Source organism: Anser anser (genome assembly GCF_964211835.1).
Source record: "Anser anser genome assembly, chromosome: 4".
Classification (NCBI taxonomy): domain Eukaryota; kingdom Metazoa; phylum Chordata; class Aves; order Anseriformes; family Anatidae; genus Anser; species Anser anser.
This window is the reverse complement of record NC_139724.1, coordinates 30,077,826-30,093,716: the sequence shown is the minus strand read 5'-3', so window position 1 is coordinate 30,093,716 and position 15,891 is coordinate 30,077,826. Positions and strand designations below refer to the sequence as shown.

At 35.5% G+C, this 15,891-nt stretch overlaps 1 long non-coding RNA gene across 1 annotated transcript in view; it reads right to left on the bottom strand.

The window, feature by feature from the left end:
• Window positions 1–15,891, bottom strand: part of LOC310898705 — a 200,121-nt gene that overhangs the window by 124,859 nt on the left and 59,371 nt on the right. The window contains exons 3-4 of the long non-coding RNA XR_014583567.1: window positions 5,967–6,077; window positions 3,148–3,398 (exon numbers count right to left, since the gene is read on the bottom strand). This is a non-coding gene — a long non-coding RNA (uncharacterized lncRNA). The remainder of the gene's footprint in view (window positions 1–3,147; window positions 3,399–5,966; window positions 6,078–15,891) is intronic.

The following is a 15,891-nucleotide window of genomic DNA, read 5'->3' as shown; positions in this document are numbered from 1 at the left end:
ATTTATTGATAGTTTGTAATGTCAGAATGGTTTATACATTTGTCTTAATGGCCTTGTCACAAAAAATGCATAATTGCTTCTTCTAACAGGAACCTGAACCCAGACCTATCATCCACCTAGGGTATGACTTCACCTTTAAAATAATATCTAAGTTCTTTAGCAAATCTGGATCCCATGCAGCTAAAGCAGAAGCCTGTTTCTCCTATAGAAGTGGAAATGCACTAAGCAGACTGAGAAGAGCTTATCATTAATTTTTTCTGAACCTTGAGTGGAATGTTGAGAGCTGGCAGGACAGATATTACTTTAAGCTGCAGCAGCTCAACATGCGAAATAACAGCTGAGCAACAGAACAAAGAACATGCCATGACAAAGCAACATCCCCAAAAATGTGTAGCCCAGGGACTGAGCCCAAGAGCTGGAAACTCTCTGTGAATTCAGTTGCCTTATAAAAGGAAAAATCAAAGTGTTGGGGGAGGAAAAAGCAGATGCCTGGTTTGCTTCCAGCTACACTCACAGAAGAGCTCTAAAGCCTGGCCACGTTGATGGCTATAAGCATCAATGGCCATTGCCATCTGCACTAACCATGTAATATCAGCTTTGTGGTTTGTATACTGATTTAAGGCAGAAGTGTTAAGGACTGACTTCTTTAAATAAGCAATAATTAAGATTGATAATGTGTAAGAACTAATTATTAACTCAAATTATTACTAGTGTGTTACTAATGAATGTCAATCAGTTTTCTAAATGCTTCTGACATGGTGATCTCTAATTTTGCAACTAATATATGTTGCATGTATATATTTATCAGCTGCAAAGCATACCATTAAATTTAGGAGTCAGCCTAAAGTAACTTCATGGTACTCTCTTTGAACAGTGCATTTGCATTCTGAAACACAGTTACTTTTTTTTTTTTTTTTAGCTGATACTGAGAAATACATTAGAGTTTTGTTTTCTTTAGTTCTTTAGTGAAGGGATATCTTAATTATAGATCCAAAGATATTTAAGAAAATTTAGAATATTGCCAGCACTTGGAACTGTTCTGCCATGGCCAGTAGTTTGCTCATTTTGTCTCTCTTCCAGATCATTAACACTAAGAGTACATTAAACCAGCGTGGTTCTCTTACTATATTCAAATACACCACTGTTAACATTTCACCCTCTTCAAAGATGATGACTTATTCAGGCTCTTTGTTTTCCATGTTTCATCCTACTTCTGACCTGTGACAGAATTTTAGCTCTCCACTTACAGCTGTTCATTTTAATGACTTCTCGTGAAAGACTTTGCAAAATGTGTTTTGAAAGCTTAGACATGTCTATCTACCTCCTTCACTCTGTTTTATTGATATCTTCAGGGAACCCTACTACATTAAATTACAGGCACATTTTTTTCCCTTATAGAAACTAATCTCTTCATAATATCATACTTCATAATTTGATTTTTAAATTGTCATTTCAACCAAGTTATGTACTGAAGATATGTGATTTCTAGGATCTCCTATGTCCCTCTTTCAAGAATAGGTAAAATATTCTCTAAGACTGAAGCTCATTTTAATGAATCTCTGGGATTGTGTTTGGAAAATTCTGCTGTTTAATTCATAATTTGGTAACAGAACTAGTTTTGATACTTCACACCCTAGTAGTATCTCATCTTTAACATCTAAGAAATTAGTATTACTTTCCTCAAAACCATGAATATTTCCAGAGGATGCATTTAATAGTCATTCACTAGTAAATAGTGCTATTGTTCTCATTAATTATGCAAAGACAATTTTATTTGCAGGAGAAAAGAAGTGACAGCATCATTCCCTGTGCATCTTCTCCACTTCTCTGACAAGAAATTCTCAAGTTCTTTTTACCATAGATGAAGAAAGACATAGTTATGGGAGTTCTCTTGACAAATACTGGTACTATATCTCTGAGTACTCCCATTTGCTCTAAAATGCTGCACATATTGTTAGATTAATATTGCAAAATTACATATGTCACTAGATACCTGTCTTATTCATTGAAAAGAAAAAAAAAAGTCAAAAAGTCAGTATTTCACTTCTGTATGAGCAGATTAATTTTCCTAACCAATCTTTAAAAGATATCATTTTTTTCCATGAGCACTGGTGAAATTAGTTGTGGAGAGGAAAAGCAACTTTCAAATTTCTATTGGAAGCAATTCATGAACCCAATTACTAGAGTGCCAGAACACAACTACCTTTTGAAGCATTTACTGTCACATCTTGAATATTTCATAACATTCAGGCTAGAGCAGAATATGCATATTTATTTCAAGATGGTTTAGGAATATTATATCCTGTTAAAATTGTATTAATTCCAACAATAATTATACTATATTTCAGCTAAAGAAAATAGTATCTTTCAGAATAAGAAGCAAGCTTTAGACATGAAAAAATCTTGTTAAAGGTTTACACTTCTCCAATACTAATTTGCAAATTATTTAAAAATGAATGAATGATTCATTGCTTCTACTATCTTGGGTATACTGGAACAGTGATCTCACCTATAAGCTATAAAGATTAATTGAATAACTTCCTAGGAAATGATACAACTCAAAGATGCTCTGGAAATTTAATATATGCAATATTTTAAAAAAGTTTTTGCAACATTCAGGAGCAATGGATCTAATTTCTGACTTGTCTAAAACAAACAAAAATACCTACCGCAAAACAAGTAGATTTAAATTCAGTAAAATGTTACTGATTGTGTAAGTTATAACAATATATTTTATATCAAAAAACATTCTTAAGAAATACATTTTTTCCTCTTTCCATGGTCATACAGAAACTGTTGATAGAAACAAGAGAATTTTACGGGTATTTAAAAACAAACTTGTGTTTTCTAATACAGATAATTTATTACCATGATTCACATTTCTGCGTCCTTCACTTAAAACCAGTGTTGTATATAATTTTGGTACTCAATATTGAAAATGTTTCTGTTTCTTCAAGTAGCATTTTTCTCTAAATCACTTATGGATATGTTGTATAGAATTTCCATGGCTATGATTAAAATTCTGGTAAACTACTAATTTATAAAGAATGTTAAATTTAGTCTACCACAGAAAAAGTAACACAGATGAAGTGAAAGTAAAGCAGACAAGCATACATTATTAAGCTTGTAGAAAATAATGTATCTAACCTTGCACAGTTATGGAAAATATCTTACTGGTTCCTGATTAGATGGTGATGATGAAAAACAAAATAATTCTCATATATACAGTCCCAACTCTCATCTTAGGAAAGGATCAGCTCTAAAATCTTTCAGTCATACTTGCAGTTGAGTAGTCTCTGTTTCATTTAACAAGTGTTTAAGAGTTCCTTAGAAAGCTCTCACAGCTTCAGTCTTTAAACCTTCTACTCAAGCTCCGTTGTTTAAGTTCAAGAACCTTTCTTTAAGAAAAAAACATTGTTACCTTAAATAATATCAAATGCAACCTTTTTTTAATGTTTCTGATGAAACTGTTATTACTTTTTCACATTTAATTGAACAAAAGTGAAGTACACAGGCTTTAACATTTTCATGTATTTCTTAACTGCCTAAATGAAAATCTACATGGCATAAAATAAATAAATAAATAAATAGGCAAATAAATGGGAAAGTATTATAGGTAAAGGTGACCATTTTACCATAAGTAAAATAAAAATCATTGAAATATCATAGAAGCATAGAATAGCTTAGTTTAGAAGGGACCTTAAAGATCCCTTCCATTCAGCACCCGTCCCCCCTGCCATGGGCAAGGACACCTCCCACCAACCCAGGTTGCCCAAGGCCCCATCCAACCTGGACTTGAATACTGCCAGGGATGGGGCATCCGCAGCTTCTCTGGGCAACATGTTCCAGTGCCTCACCACCCTCTGAATAAAGAATTTTGTCCTAATATCTAATATAAATCTCCCTTCTTTTACTTTAAAGCCATTCCTCCTTCTCCTATCACTACACTCCCTGACAAGAAGTCCCTCTCTTGCTTTCTTGTAGGCCCCTTTTAGGTACTGGAAGGCCGCTATATGGTTTTCCTAGAGGCTTCTCTTCTCCAGGCTGAACAACCCCAACTCCCTCAGCTTCTCTACATAGGAGAGGTGCTCCAGCCCTCTGATCATCTTTGCGCCCTTCCTCTGGGCTTGTTCTAACAGGTCCATGTCCTTCTTGTGCTGGGGGCCCCAGAGCTGAACGCAGTACACCAGGTGGCTTCTCATGAGAGCAGAGTAGAGAGGTAGAATCACCTCCTTCAACCTGCTGGCCATGCTTTTGATGCAGCCTGGGATACCATTAATTTTCTGTGCTGCAAGCATAGATTGCTGGCTCATGTTGAGCTTCTCATCAAGCAACACCCCCAGGTCCTTCTCCTCAGAGCTGCTCTCAATCCATTCTTCACCCAGTCTGTATTTGTGTTTGGGTACAGGACCTTGACCTTGCATGTAACCAAACTCTACACTTCCACTAAGACAAAGAAACACATGCTGTTCTGCACTATTTGGATGGTGCCAACAGGCACTGCCTGGAACCAATCCATCAGGGGCTCACAGGAGTTCTCTCAGGATTAGAGATGAGCTAAGTAGCAAAGTTCAAATTTTATTCCAGTTTTGAATTCTCCACAGATTCACTGATATTTGAAACAAAAACTTTGGTTTAGTCCCAGATCTAGTTGCCAGGATTAACTGTAGCAAGGATTTGTGTCAACTGTAGTCTGAGAGATCCGCTTTACTAGAGAGCTCTCAGTAAAGGAACAGCTAAGTGCACTGGCACACATCCAGAAAAGCACTTACATAGATGCTTCAATCAAAACTCCTGAGTCATCTCAATCAATACCTTAAAATCTCATTTTTTTCACATTTCTATCACTTTGGGCATGTCCATAGCACTCTGCAGGCTTTAATTATAACTACCCTTTGTTGTCTGCCTGTCTAAATTCTGAAAAAAGAAACACACACACAAAAACTCCTTATGACCTGATAAATGAAACAGTAAATTACTCTGTATATATGGATAAAGTAAAGTCATGTAGCTTAACTGATTTTAAAATCAAATGAAATGGATAAAATAATAAAACTCATTCTGTTATTAAAAGCAGCTTGCTTTATGCACATCTATTCCTTGGAGAATGGTTCCTCAGCAATGACTCCACTATTTGGCTGGCTAATTAATCTAATTGTCTACATGACTGCTAAATTTTACTTGATTTGTAATCACTTCGATATGTAGTTGTGCTTCAGATAAGTTCTCCCACCAATCATTCCTACAAATGACACCTACAAAGATAACATATATGCTTCTCCTGAAAGTAAACAGGATATTTTTAACTACACCAAATTGTGAAAGGTAACAGAGCAGGAAACACTTTTTCATATCCTGAGTCTGCACATACACAAGAACAGACAACTGCAACAAAAATAACAGCATTCTTTTTTCCCCTCTGCATTTGATTTCATTGGATGCATAGCATTTCAGATGAAAAACAAAAATAGGAAAATGATAGGAGGGAAGGAGGAATTTGGATGCTATTCAAATGTGTTTTCTCTTTTAATTCTTTTTTTTTTTTATTTACTTGAAAAAAATATATTTTTTTCCTTTTCCTTTTTTTCTTCCCCCCAAAATTTAAAGTATCAGTGAGTCACCTACAGAACAAAAAGTTCATATTAGTTTTGTTTTTCCATGTGTTCCATATGATAAGGCACTTATGAGATTACCAACCATTTAAAGTCCATTCAACAAATGAAACCTGATCCAAGACACAAAATTCAGATTTCTGGAAACAATGTTTCTGGCTGGATTCAAGCAGAATTCAAACTGGCAACAGGTAATGAACTAAAACCACATAGACTTAAAAGCTCAGAGTACAACCTGCCATCCACATTCACTGGTCCAAACTATTCTCAGATGTATCCTTTGGAGGAGATTAGGCAGTCTGCCTTTTTCTAGTGTTTAATTAATACTTCATGTAATATTATTCTAAACAGTACCTTTGCCAGGAGTCTATCTTCAGAGATATGGTTAGTCATTCACATTTATGTATGGTCCTCAGAGAACCACTCGTCAGAACCTCCTTGACCTCTGTGGGGCATCTGGTTGTGCTATCAAATAAAGCAAAAAAGACAAAGAACTTTCTTTTATCTACTCTCATCTGCCAGATTTACTGATCTAGCTGTTGAAATAACATATAAATGCCAGATATGACTACCCAGAAAATTCACTGTAAGATGTTCTTTACCAACAAGGGTGCAGCCCCGCAGGAGCAAGCAGGACTGGTGATTTAACAGGTTCAGCCCAGTGATCATCAGAAAGTTGTGAGGTGACGGTCAGGGCTGAGGTCAACCTTCAAGTCCAGCAAAAACATTGGGGCTAGCAAAGGACCGGGATGGGCACAGGGTTACATACTCCATAGCTTAAAGAAAGCTCCTGAACCAAAGGGCAGAGGATACGTGGGTGCACTGAGGCAATAAGTGCTTGAGGGTGCCTTGGAGCCCTGATACCCTGCATACTGCTGCATAGTAAGGGTTATTCCGGATTTAACCAGGTTTTTCCTAATGCATGTCTAATGAAGCGTCTATCAGCTTGTATATTCATATTCTCAGATCAGATAAAAACATTTCTTATGTAAGTTGGAAGTAATTAGTTTCTCTGTGTTTTTCATGTTGTCCGTTGCAGTTGCCAAACTTTTGTACCTGTATTTATTCTTGCACTAACTGATTATGGGGTCTTTTCAGCATATTTGGATGTTTATTTATAAAGCATAAATTTACATTTGTTTATATTTTACCTAATTATAGTTTTTAGAAAGCTGGTAACAAAATCTATATCTTACTCTGAGACTTAGCTACATGACAATCTGCAGCATACTATATGCAAAGAAATACAGTATAATGACAGAAAATGGAGTATTCCTCTATTTATACTTCAGAAAAAAGGGGTATTTTTTCTTGATACATTAAATGTCAATTAACCAGTTCTTTCCCTCCTTTTAGTCCTTTTATTTAAAATAGCAATCATTGTTTTGGAAAAACATAATTTGTTTGGGAAAATACAATCATAGTTTTGGAAAATACAGAAAGAAAGGATATCATAAAAATGATGGTCTCTGATATCAGAACTTGGCTGACAAGTAAATATGAAACAAAGTACTATAGGGAAGGCTGGAACAAATCACTCAACATCAACACTTTCAGAGATCAAGACTTCATTGACCAAGACACACAACATATTTTTGTGTGTTTATTCACACACTTTCTTAAATTCACCATTTCAGGCATTCTTCCAAACTTTAGCCAATAAATTTTTGGACATCTCCACGCATCAATATATTCCAGTCTTTATGTACCACAACTTTTGGGTTCTTGTCCCAGCCATTAACTTTCTGAACTCTTTTTCCCCCCCTTGTTACAGGATTTGCCCCCACCTGTTCTGCTCAGAATTTTTATCATTGCTAACTTTGCAGTAACTAAGTATAGATTTACAACTAATTTACATATCACAGTAAGAATTATGGTAGAACTCATTTTTAGGTGACTTGCTCTCCAGAACATAATGTAATCCCCAAGACCCATTGCTAAGTTTCTGGACTCCATTTATGAAGTGTGTAAAACTCTGAAGAAAAAAAAAAAACAACCACAGAACCAATTAAGAACCAACCACCTAAGTTAGTCAATGCTAACGTCAATGTCGATGCTAATGTCTGAAAGAAAAAGCAACTCATTTAAACAGATACCTTCTAATCCAGTATCTCAACGGTTATCTCTTATCCAAGTAAGACCCAAATAGCATTCCTTACTCTTGGGGAAAGAAAAGTGACAGTGAATGAAATTTCTCTGTGTGAGAAGGAGCAAAGAAACAAAAAGCTCAGGAATGTCTGGTTATGAAACAAACTAGAAAGAGTTCTTCGCTATTTGGTTTGACATCTTCACAAAAAAGCAAGAAAGAAAATGAATGCTTCTGCCTGTGAAAGAAAGAGATAAGATAAAAGAACTTCTAGAGATAGCAGTACAACCAGAAAGCAAAACAGAGGGTATGACTCTGCTGGGAAAGATTTGGACTAGATTGTGTTGAGTGTCTCTGAGGGTGGGGCTGAATTTTCACTGCAGCCCATCTGGATTAGGAAAAACTACATTGTTCCAGAGGTTATAGCTACCATTTCCTCGTGGACTATCAGTAGAAAGCAGGCAATAAAGGTTATTTATTACACCTCCTACTGTTTCCTCAAAAGATCAGAACAACATGAGTTAAATTATAAAAGAAAAAGAAAGACATCTGAAAAATGTCCTGAGGGAGGTTAGCCACAAAATCTTAATCCTCTTCAAGCGGTGGAAGCCCTGTTGCTTATGATTTAAGAAAATTCTGGACAAAACATTACAAGATGCACAATAGAAAACACTTGTGCAGTGACAGGAGATGAACTCAGTGATCTAAGAGGAGTCATCCCCCCCTAGCTTTGATTATTCTGTGTTTTAATTGCTCTTTAAATTTCAAGAGTTATATTAAAGATATGCTACTGCACTAGGATAAACCTTTGAAAAATGTATTAAATGCATTCATCCATACTACAGCTCTTTCCATGGGCCAAATTCTTCCTTCTCTCATATTTCTGCAGTGTCTTGAAATCAGTAGGAGAACTTTGAGTAACTGCTATTTATTCCTTTTGAGAAGGAGATGTGGCTTGTTTAGGATTCAACTGCCCTAAGAGTTTTACAGCTCCAAAAACATCTGAGGACTTATCATAGATTAGCCTGTATCTGAAGACCAAATGCAATAACATTGCACAAGATAGATTTCAGTTCTGTGTGGGCCAAATACTACGTTCAACTACAGCAGTGTAAATGACAACAGCATTTACTTTCAGCTCCCATTGCCATTAAATGAAAAAAGCCTTGGAAGAGAAAGAGTCCTCTTCAGAAAATACAGACATCATAACCTCTGATGTTTATATTATCTCTGAAAAAAAAAAAAAAAAGAAGAGTATTATCAGAGTAATGGTCGCTTTCTTAAGTGGCTCTATCAACTGATCCCTTCCCTGATTTTCATTTGATTTGCATCTTTATAATAATTTTCTCATCTGTCTTAGCAAGCTGAACATGCATGAACTACATTTGCAGCAGTAATAGACTTGTGAGTCTTCTGACAATTTCAAATGAGCTTAGAGAAGGACTTTTTTCTGAATAAACGGCCCTTTGATTCTCCGGGCAGGCTCAAAAGAAAATGAGCCCTATTATCCCTTTAGTTATCTGCACAGAATATTTCTTTTGAATAGAACTTAAATTGTTGTTACAAGCTTCCTGGTTTCCCTTATTGTTTGTATATTTTTTAAAGAGTTGATTGAATAAAGTTCGAGAAATAACCACTTGGAACAAATAAAAGCTTTTCGTTCCTTGGTTTGAAAATACAGCAATGTCAATTATGTCCCAGAGAGGGGCATATTATGAACCACAAAAGTATAAGAGAACTTTGCATCTAATTTATGAGCTGAGCCACAATAAGAGTCTTACAAAAACTGCTGTGGCAGAAGATTAAACCATTTTAGTGAGCAGCATGGTAACTCAGTATGGGGACCATTTCTAATGCAGGACTTACTGTTGTCAATTTCTAATGCATCCACCAGGATTAGAAAATATAACAGCAGTCACAGCAAGTTTTCTTTAATAATTATTTTAGCAGTAGGGAAATAGAATTCTTTATGTGGCAAGCAAGAAACCACTGCTTATCCTCAATGAAAGGTCCAACATCTCAATCCAACAAGGTCTTTAATCAAGAATTTAATCCTAAGTACGTAAGTGATCTCATTGCACTGAAAAGTCAGTCTGCAGAAAATCTTATATAACGGTACACATAAGTAGCCAGAGTCTTCCAACACACCATCTCAAAACACTTTCTCTCCATCTATTGTATAGTGTAAAGGATAACTGATTATATATAAAATAGTATGGTAAGATTCTGGCACCAAATCATGCTGTCTTCTTTAGCAGAAAAGGAGTATGGTATTTTTTTTCCCTTCATTCATCTAGGCAGTAGCAATTTGTCAGCCAGCATGTGCTGATACAAAGCCTATAACTGTCCCAAAGAAACAGATGAACAGACATTTTTGCCAGAGCTCTTAAATACATTGCTTCCCACTGGGGGGTGGGGGGAGCCATGTTTATTTAAAAGTACTGAAACTTCCACTGTAAACCTTATTCATTTTTTCTCTGCTTGGCAGTAAGTCTGTTTCAGGTAAGTGGAGCACCATCCTGGCTAACAACCCGTGTTCCACCTCCACTAGTACAACTGATGTGCCTAATGCAGCCATGATTTATTTCCTATCTGCACTGGGCAGTGAATTAACATTAGCTACAATATAAGATTATCTAATCTTAATTAAGGTTGATTTTTGCAATGCAGAGTGTAGACCACAGTATGACTGGATTTGCACGTGAGTAGAGAAAGATATGCTAAACCTGAATGTTTTGCGTGCCCATACATCCCAGACACTGTACTATGACTCATGACAAGGAATACCTTGCCTGATCTCACAGGCAACCAATGGCCACTTCCAAAGTCCACACCTCCCTCTAGGAAAGAGGTTTCCCTGATTCAAAGGCTTATCATATTCCACAGAACTGAGTAGCATGAATGAACTACCTAAATCAGGGCCACAGAGGGAAGCTGTATACCCTGATGGGACTCAAGACCTTCCTTTGAGGAAATCAAGTAACTGGAGAGGTAGGACACCCAGAAGAAAAGGGAGGTAACAAAGCTTTACATCAGAACAATTTCAAAGGTGGAATAAAAGAGCAAAACCAAATTTACATATGATAAAATTATTGGTTCAGTTGGTAGCCAGCCTTTAACAAAGCCAAATATTCCTTGTTTTCTTTTTTCTCGCTTTTCTCCTATTCTGTGTGTTCAATACCTTGGACTTCTTGTCACACATTTTTTTAATCCATCACCACACTGTTACACCTTGCTTGTTGCAATATATGAAACTAGTAAAACAGCTGATGCAAACAAAACCACAATATGCCTAAAAATCTCTAGTGAAAAAATCCAGGTGAGCAGGAGTGAAAGAATCCTCCAGAAAGACCACTGCAAAAGGAAGGCATATCAAAGTGTTCTTTTCTTTTTTTAATGCTACTCTATTTGTAGAGCATTGAATATGTTATTGCTGTCATTGGAGGTCTGAGGCAACTTGCTAATCTCAGATGATTAAGAGGACATTCAAAATAAATTTACTGTTTCTCTATGAGTTTTTCTCCTCAGCATTATCATATAATAGTTAATGATTTTCAGTGGGATTTTGACATTAATGAGGTTCTTTAATGAGGAAGCCTATTAATATTCACACTTGGGAATTAAAAGGTCATCCCAGTCTATGAGCAAATGAATCTTACTCCCTTTGGAAACTATTAGACAACCTGTGTTTGCCTTTGTTTGATAACCATTGCACCTGCACTACAAGAAGATCAGAAAATTTGGTGTTACTCTGCAAACAAAAGGCTTTGCCACACATCATGAGGATTTACCTCCCATTTCTCCTTTGTGTTACCACAAGAGGCTGCTGTTTCATCAGCTGCACTGGCAGACTGTGACTTCAAGCCAGTGCCTTAAATTTTACTCTTCAAATTTATGGGATTTCAACAATGACAAATTGCAGCTGTGTGAATATGTGCACATGTGTGGGCACACACATGCCTATAGTAACAACAGACTTTTAAGAGAAAAGCACAACACAAAACACAGTCTAGATTATTCATTATCATGATAATACAAGAAAGATGAGAATGTTTAGTTTTTGTATATTGGAAAACAGCAGTAATGGCCACTACTTTGTAGAAGACCTAACTTTCTTTGACATGTCTGCGTTTCTTAATCTTTAATCTTTCCAGTATCCTTTCAAACCATTTTGGCTAAGAAAGCAACAGCTGCACTCAGGAATAATGCAGTTTCCCTTTCCTTTCCCTAACCCCTCCCCCCCCCCCCCCCCCCCGATTTTTTCCTAATAAATACCAATGAATCATAAGACTACCTCGTGTTCTCCTTCCATACAATCTGTTTTCTTTTAAACACAATATAGATATCCAGCACTCCAGAAAGCATGCATAGGAAAAGAGTGGCTGTAAAAATAATATAACTAATTCAAAGAGCAAATGGTGAGAATGTAGGACACATACAGTAATACAGTAACAGAGAAATGTTGGTATCAAAAAAAGGGGGAGTGGGGTTGGAGAAGATAATTCCTTACTTGGGTTTCAGACTGGAATATTAATCTGATGGCAGAATATATAGGAAGGTCTGGAGGGTGATAATCAGGATATCAGAACACATTTTGCTGCTTACTCCTAAAGCTCAATTCAGAGAGAACTCCATGATCTCCAAACCTTTTGTAATATTCCTGCCTGAATTTGTACCCTGAATCTCTGAAGGTTGGTTTGTTTGTTTGTTTTCCATAATCGCTACCCCTCTCCTCTCTACCTTATTTAGTCTGCCAGGCTTTTATTTTTTTTTTTTTTTTTAGTGATCCAATTTTCCTCTTCTCTTACTCCTACCTTTGTGCTTTGACTCCTAGAATAGCTTCCCTTTTTGGTATGTGGCAATCAAACACACTTCTGCTTTCTCTAAGAGGACTTGCCCTGTTCAATTAAACTTCAGTTTGACAAGCATGCAAACAGAGGCTTAATTTTAGATTTAAACTCCAGTGAGATAAAGCACATCTTCAGTGGCTTCTTTGAATCAGGACCTTAGATTCATAATTCTAATCCTAGGCTCTTTTAAGGTGTTTAGATAATAATTAACATATTTATAAGTTATGAAGCATGCTAAAAATTTAAAATCCGTATTCATACAGCAGCAATATTTCCATATACAGCAATGAATTCAAAATTGCCCATGTCTGATTCTTTTAATCTGGAATGTCTCTGTGTTTTAAACCAATTGAATATTATCTGTGTGTGTTCATTGTCTCAAATCAAATTGATAAATTGTATCAAGCACTTCTGAATTATGTTTATTAATAAGTAAAAAAACCCTGAATTAATATACAGAGCAAAATATTTATGAAACCCTTCCTTGTTCTAACACTAACATCCAACTTTCTTTGAGAATAATAGATCCCAGAAGATGAAAGATATTTTTAGCAGCAATTCAGGTTGTATGCTATCTGTACTTCAACTCTGAAGTGCATGCAAATCCCTAAAAAGGTAGTGCTTATTTTTCCAGACTGGTTCTTTCTCAACTTGAGATTTTTGTTATCAATACACATGCAAGAATTTATGATAACGAGCTAATGCTAGGCACCAGTCCAGAGTCTGAGCTCCATTTCACTGCTGTAAATCTAGAATAGCTATTAGTTCCAGTAGGACTGTTTGTATTTATACCAGTGTGTTATCATTTCATAACAGGAACAATTGTTATTCTGTTCTGAAATTGATTTTTTGCTGCCATGTTTAATGAGAAGGTTGGGTCTCTGTACCAGAAGAAAGCATTATAATTCTAAATCCTTAATGACTCACATAATATATTGAAATGATAAAATTATGGTCCTCTCTGAGCTTGTCCATCAGCAGCCTTTTCTGATTCAGCAGAACACCTGCCTTAAAGGAAATTACTGCAAACCTGGGAATTCAACATGTGTGTTGAATACATCTTGGCATGTAGGAAATCTATGGACATTATCAAAATTCAACCAAACAAAAAAACAATAGCATTTGCTTCTTCTGCACTATAGTAGTTTACCTATTACCATGTCTCATTTCAAAGACAAACTGTACTTCTGAAGCAAACGTGTTTAGAACGCTATATAATGCATTTTAATAACAGAACATTTAGTTCTTATTTTGCAGGTTACATTCTAGTCATTTAGCAGCAATGTGTGTTATATATTAGTGCAAAGAATACAAGAAGTTTATTCCATACCTCCATACCTCTCTTACCCCTAAAAAGTATTAGATGGAAAAAGCTAGTTGAGGATTTATGTTCAAAAACCAGTTCAACAGACTATTGAAGATGTGGTTGCATGCATGAGACAAGATAGTTTTGTTTATTTTACTAATATATATTAAGTGGAAAAGATAAACTAATAGTAATTATTCAGATGAAACAGACAACTAAGAGAGCTGCTGTTACATTTTAACTTCATTAAGTAGTGTAGCGCTTTTTTTTCTTGCAGTTTGTACATAGTCAGATTTTAGGCCACTAAAAATATCTCCAAATTAAAAACGTGTATTTACTTCACATTGTTTTATAGTGCATAAGCATAATAATTGCATATCACAACATGCAACAACAAGAAAAAGCTACAGTTTGAATCACGAAAATATATAACTATAAATCTTAATCTTGTTACATTCGCTAGATTTCTCTTCCAGAACAGATCTTTCTACCCTTGGGTCTTGACTCTCTTGTTTTGCTTTTAGAGCACCATCTGTGACTTAGCTGACTGGTTATTGGCCCCTCATTGTTAATACACTTACACAGCAGCAGCAAAATTGAAACCCTTTTTAATTTATAAGTAGCTCACCCATTTTACTGTAGCAATGCATACCTTACTTCTGAAAATAAGAAGTGAAGCAACTTACAGCACACAATGATTCACAGTTATCTAAGGTAGTTCCCAAGATCTGCAGTTATCACTACTTATCAGGTATTTTGGTGGCCTCTTATGCCGATCAGGAAGGATGAAGTTAGACTGCAGCTTGCGTGGGGTCCTTATTTAAAGTATGTTACATTGTATTATTCTAAAAATAAAAAATAAATAAAATACAGCGTTTCTGAAATATATTTCCCTGTAGAAATGTGTCAGGGTCACTCATTTATCTAAAACAGTCCCAATAACAGAGCTAGTACAATATCAGAAAAAGCCCAATTGAATCATCAAATTATGATTTAGTGAAATTCATGTTAATCTAAACCAGTAATGTTAGGCATCTGGGACAGAAAAAATGTTGAAACTAATAATCAAATGATCATGATTTGTATGGTGGTTAATTTCAGGAATTATTGAATTAAAACACAGTCATGTGACCTCGATAACTGACCACTTGTGCTGAAGATCTATAAATCTGTTGCACATGTACATATAAATCTTCGTATGTGTAGATCTGTCTGATGCAATACATGTTCATTGCATCTATAAATCAATACACTTCAAATATGTCACATTTTTAGAATATATTATAATACTTTTCAATCCTGGTAATAAAAATGAATAAAATGGTCAAATACAATTCAGACCAATAGAAGAAACTTCATAAAACCATAAATACATAAGGAAGATTATAAATGATATTAATTCCAGGATGCAATTTCAGTTTTGCTTATCAAAAGCAGTATGAATAACAAAAATAGCAGTGGTAGCAAAAATCTCAGTGCCACATATTTCTCTTTACTGAACTTCACTTGGAATGGTCCCCTAAACAAATAGGATAGCACAGTATATTTAATTAGCAGACCTCTGGTGCAATTATACCAATATTCAGCAGTTTCCAAATATCACTATATGATATGTAGTAATAGTAGAAAATAATAGATGGTATGGTACTGAATACAAGGAACCAATTCACTATGGCATTCAGGCATATTTATAAAACTGTCAATAGAATCAACTCCGGAGTTGCAAAGAAATGAGAAAAAAATGTAAACAAAAGGTTTCTACAGTGGAATTATATCTAGTATTTCATATGTTCATTGTCTTTTTCATTTCATGAAGAAACTAGTCTGAGAAATACATAGCAAATATTATTGCCTTTACATCATGATACTTCAGAACTTTTTTCAGATACATTCCTACTTATGATAAAACAACAACAACCAAACCAACCAAACAAAAAAACAAAACACACACACACACAAAAAGATATTTCATGACCACTGCACAGACTGTGGAGCTAATACTGCAAGACATGACTTCCCAGTCAACTTTGTAAAAGC